We start from the raw sequence: 5,971 nt of genomic DNA on the forward strand, positions 1-5,971 counted from the left end.
AGTTGCTTTGCACGCCTCCTAAAGTGACACGTTGGTGTCTCTGAATGCCCTGTCAGAGATCCAACAGAAACGGGTTTAGGCATGGCTCTGCACTCCTGCCCTCCCACGCTATGACTTTACTGTTGCAAAACAGTAGCAGGCACAGACACCTTGCTAATAACCTTGTTTGCCATCGTCATCTAAAACATGGGAATCTTCCTTTCTGTTAGTGGTTTAGATAGGCTGACGTGTTATATTGTCAATATGTTTTACACAATCTATAAATATCCTGTTTCGCCGGCATCATCCGCCCTATATCCCCTGCCAGACTGTCACTCGTTCGTCCCTTTCAGCTGATCTAAAGATGGTTTCACAGTTCAGCTTTTAAAGATTATGGTTAGAAGTTGCTGATCTGACTGCAACGAGAGCCATAGGGGCTCTAGTTGCGTATTGTACTGAACAGTACCATTTAGAGGCTGTATTTGTATGTACAGAAAAGGCTAAATATGCCTCCGCGTAGCAGGTAAGTGTAGCAGGTAAGTTGTGATGTGATCCATGTGGAGTGCTAAGTTAAAAACCACACTGTCCCCCGGTTTTCCCACAGGAAACAGCACCCAGAGCATGTACACTCACACACAGAGACCCCATCTGCCCCTTGTCCCTAATCAGCTTATCACTGTCTGTCATCCTCCCTCCTGCCGGTGGGTGAGTGTGTCAGGGCTTGACATACATTAGCAGAAGCCTTCTTATAGGAACTAGGGCTCAGGAAGTCTTCAGTTTACAACACCAACTCCCCATGGCCCCCTGTTTAACCCAGGCCTCATAGTCTAAAGTCAGACTCCACACACACATACACACACCCACAGAACAGAGACATACACTCAACAAACATGCAGTACACACTAAGACGGCTACATTTCCACATGAGTGTGTGTGATTGTGAGCAAATGCAGATGTGTGTGTGTCTGTGTGTTTTCCCCTTCCAGAGCCCAGCTGATCTCTCAGTCAATATGGACATATGGCCTCCTCTATGCCTTCCTCACTCACTCTGCCTGAGAGCTAGCTGATCCCGTTTGTCTGTCAGTCTAATGGGAAACGACAGAGCATGGGAAAACACAGGAAATATGCTTGAGTTTACTCCCTGTCCTGCACTCCTTCAACATTCGCCTTGTGTCTTGAAATGGCACATTTCACGTCATAGGATCCTCTACTTTTGAAAAGCTGTTGAAAGAAAATTTGAGGGGCCAATAAGGCATACTAAAAACACAATGGTAGTAGTCCCTGCCTTGTCTGTTGTCCTTATACCTGTGTTCCTTACGACATCAGTTGTTTACTAAACAAAACACTGGTCTTCCCAGACCAAGGGAGTCTGCTCCTTCTGTATAAGCCCTAAAACCCAGCATATTGGCATGCAGAAGGTGCACTCTCTCGCCCTTCCTTTCCTCCCCCACTCCTCCTCTTCCTCTCTCTCCACTGAGGGCTGGACATGAATCACTGCTGACCAGAGTGACAGGTGGTTGGTGCCACTGGGCGTCATCCCAGCCTCAGGGACAATATTTATCGCTTTGTTTATGGATCCATAGCACATTGCTGCCCCAATACCATCAACACTATAACCCTCCCCAAAACTACTTAAACCTGCACCCTAAATCAGAACACATCCTTGGGTGAGGAGGTGATGTTGAAGTAACGTGCCATGGGACAGGGTTTGGCAGGCAGGGCCACTGTGGAATTCAGCAGAATTCAGCAGCTGGGTAACAGCCCCGACTCGGCCCCCTCCCCATCTATTCCCTATTCATCCTCCTCTCCGTCAGTATGGAGAAATGCTCCATTGAAGACAACTGGGTAAAGTAGGCAAATAAGCTTCCGTAAATGGAATGTAATTCCCTTTATATGCGCTTTTCTCTCTGTGTATTCTGATCTTGAACTTAAAACCTTTTCTCAATAGGGGGGCGCTATTTTCACTTTGTAAAAAATCGTGCCCAAATTAAACTGCCTCGTACTCAATTCTTGCTTGTACAATATGCATATTATTATTACTATTGGATAGAAAACACTCTATAGTTTCTAAAACCGTTTGAATTATATCTGTGAGTAAAACAGAACTCATTTTGCAGCAAACTTCCTGTCAGGAAGTGAACAATCTGAAATCGAGGCTCTGTTCCAGGGCCTTCCTATTAATTTGCCTGAAATCTATGGATCTACATTCACTGCATACGCCTTCCACTAGATGTCAATGGGCAATGAGAGGTGGAATGGCGTGTCTAGCTTGATCTGAGGCCAAACAAGAGCTTTTGGAATGACGTGACTAGAATTTTCATTGTCTTGGAAGGCGCGAGAAGGGACCCCAGATTGCGTTCTGAAAAGCTTTCGCTATAGACGTTAGATATCTCCGGCTCTGATTTTATTTGATATGTGTTAAAAACATCATAAAGTAATTATTTTAAACCGAGTTATATCAGTTTATTGAACGTTTATTGAGATTTTCTGCATTTTCTTTTCTTTGCGTTATGTGAAGTTGGGCTCGTTTGTGCCACATGGCTAGCTTTGGTTGCTAATTCGACAGGAGAAGAGGACATTCTACAACCAAACAACGATTATTCTGGACAAAGGACAACTTGTACAACATTCTGATGGAAGCTCATCAAAAGTAGGAACCATTTATGTTATTTCGTATTTCTGTTGAAAATGTTTAGTCATATTTTCCGCCCTGATTTTGGGCACTGTCTCGCTATAACGTAAGCTGTATGTCGTACTAAAGTTATTTTTAAAAATCTAACACAGCGGTTGCATTAGGAACTAGTGTATCTTTCATTTGCTGTACAACATGTATTTTTTAGTAAAGTTTGAGTTATTTGATTAGATTAGGTGACTCTCCAAGATTTCTCCGGACAACTTTTTGCAATTTGACTACGTATTCACATTGTAAAACCACGATTTGTACCGCTAAATATGCACATTTTCGAACAAAACATATTTGTATTGTGTAATATGATGTTATAGGACTGTCATCTGATGAAGTTTGTCAAGGTTAGTGAATAAATGTATATCTTTTGCTGTTTTTTACGCTATCGCTACCTTTGCGGTGAATGAATGCGGTTGTGTGGTTGGCTATTGTAGTAAGCTAATATAATGATATGTGTTTTCGCTGTAAAACACCTAAAAAATCTGAAATATTGGCTGGATTCACAAGATGTTTGTCTTTCATTTGCTGTACACCATGTATTTTTCATAAATGTTTTATGATGAGTATTTAGGTATTGTAGTTATTCTAGCTGCTTTGGTGATATTTGTGATTGTAGCTGCAATGTAAAACTATGATTTATACCTGAAATATGCACATTTTTCGAACAAAACATATGCTATACAATAAATCTGTTATAAGACTGTCATCTGATGAAGTTGTTTCTTGGTTAGTGACTAATTATATCTTTATTTGGTCGAATTTGTGATAGCTACCTATGCGGTAAAAAAATTGTGAAAATATGCGGTTGAGTCTTTTGCTATCGTGGTTAGCTAATAGAAATACATAGTGTTTTCGCTGTAAAACATTTAAAAAATTGGAAATGATGGCTGGATTCACAAGATGTGTATCTTTCATTTGGTGGCTTGGATTTGTGATTTCATGATATTTATATGCTAGTATTTACTTCTGGCGCTATGCTAGGCTATGCTAGTTAGCTTTTTTACTGATGAGGATGCTCCCGGATCCGGGATTGTGACCAAGTAGAAGTTAAGCATGAGAATAGCTTATGCCGTATTCTGACCTTGACTTAATGCCCTAATAATTCTACCACCTTTACGCTCGAGGAAACTATGAAAAAAATCAAATTTATTTTTCAGATAGAAATAACACCATTCTTCGTGCACTGTAATTTACAAATTGATAAGAGTTTACATTTACATTTACATTTAAGTCATTTAGCAGACGCTCTTATCCAGAGCGACTTACAAATTGGTGCATTCCAGTGGAACAACCACTTTACAATAGTGCATCTAACTCTTTTAAGGGGGGGGGGGGGTTAGAAGGATTACTTTATCCTATCCTAGGTATTCCTTAAAGAGGTGGGGTTTCAGGTGTCTCCGGAAGGTGGTGATTGACTCCGCTGACCTGGCGTCGTGAGGGAGTTTGTTCCACCATTGGGGTGCCAGAGCAGCGAACAGTTTTGACTGGGCTGAGCGGGAACTGTACTTCCTCAGAGGTAGGGAGGCAAGCAGGCCAGAGGTGGATGAACGCAGTGCCCTTGTTTGGAGTTATTGATAAGAGCTATGTAAATGAGTAATGCATTTGGATAAGGGGATTGTAAAAAATAAATGACAATTTAGATATATTTTACCTTCTGATCTCTGGAGACAAATGTGAAACCAGTCATATGGCAGCAAACTGAAGCATATCAACTTTCCCACAATAAGGTTTATGAAAATGCTGTGCCATTATGCATCATTTAAATTGTACGGTCTTAACTTGGAAGGATGGGCCCTCTCGAATGACTTAATTATAGGCTACCCTGACTTCCTCTTTCTATCATGTTAAATATTAGCCACTGTCAGTAGGCCTAATAACCACACATACTCAACAGCCAATTTACTGTTAGTTCCCTTCAGTTGGTACAGCCTACATAATCATATCATTTATTTTGTTCTTCTGTTTAAATCCCGTCTCAGGCATGTGGTTGTTTCTGAGGATCATTAGTAATAGTTGATAATATAAAAAGACATGTAGGCTAATTAAATCATTTTGGAGGGGAGCGCAGACCAAGCCATAAGTTTGAAGCCAACGCATGTGTAACGGATGTGAAATGGCTAGCTAGTTAGCGGGTACGCGCTAGTAGCATTTCAATCAGTTATGTCACTTGCTCTGAGACTTCAAGTAGGGTTGCCCCTTGCTCTGCAAGGGCCGTGGCCTTTGTGGAGCGATGGGTAACGATGCTTCGTGGGCGACCGTTGTTGATGTGTGCAGAGGGTCCCTGGTTCATGCCCGTGTCAGGGCGAGGGAACGCCGTAAAGTTATACTGTTACACATGGCACAATATTTTGCTGTGTCAAAGTTCCATGGTTAGTGCAGGCAATAGACAAGGCTATAGCCTACTACTGTACACTAGTCTCCCTATTACAATTATATGTACACTAATCTTCCAACATTACCATGGGTTGAAGAACAATGCGGCATTTTTCAGAATGAATCAAACCCTTTTCTTTTGTGCATGAAAGCTCTAACCCGTTTATGATTCATAAATACTTTCCTAACCCTAATAAATCTACAAGATCAAAATATGTAAAAGTACCAATTGGTGCTGAAACGAAGATGAATGTCTATTTACATGGCTTTCTTTCATTGATCCCTAATATTCTGAACCTGTTCTCGAAATATATTCTATTGAGTGTGTCGACAAATGTCGAACTAAAAAAGGTACACCATGTTTAAAAGGAATGGCTAAAGATAAATGTACTGAAAACACAGAAAGTGGGACAGTTTAACAGTTGAATTATATTTATTCAGCACGCGCAAAGGAACCACGTCTACAAAGGTCATTACGCACCTGCATAAGGTAGGTCTAAACACCAACTAATGAGAAGTGCGTAGGAATGGCAAGCGTAACAAAGGCAAAATGTTCTACGGAGGAATCGGGCCCAAACAGCACCAACACCCTTCTGGACCTGTGCCATATCAGGAAGAAAATAGAACTGTAGCATGATGTACTCAATAAACAGTTTTTCATTCTAAATAATGGATGAGACTATAGAAAAACAAAATAAATAAAAAACAAACTTGTCAAAAGGGACATGGGAGTGCTGCTGTCAATTCAAGCAAAAAGGAGATTTAGAAACAGCTGTGGGTGTTCCTCTGGACCCGCATCACATTGAGAATCTCAGAACTCGGCAAAGCTGACCTGTAGTCTCTAAAAAACAGAGTTTGTCACACGACCTTAAGACATTCAACAACATTGAATATTTTGGTAGGCATTGAAAGCATAATCACTGACCAGGGAAA

Source organism: Salvelinus fontinalis, chromosome 31, assembly GCF_029448725.1.
Source record: "Salvelinus fontinalis isolate EN_2023a chromosome 31, ASM2944872v1, whole genome shotgun sequence".
NCBI classification, from domain to species: domain Eukaryota; kingdom Metazoa; phylum Chordata; class Actinopteri; order Salmoniformes; family Salmonidae; genus Salvelinus; species Salvelinus fontinalis.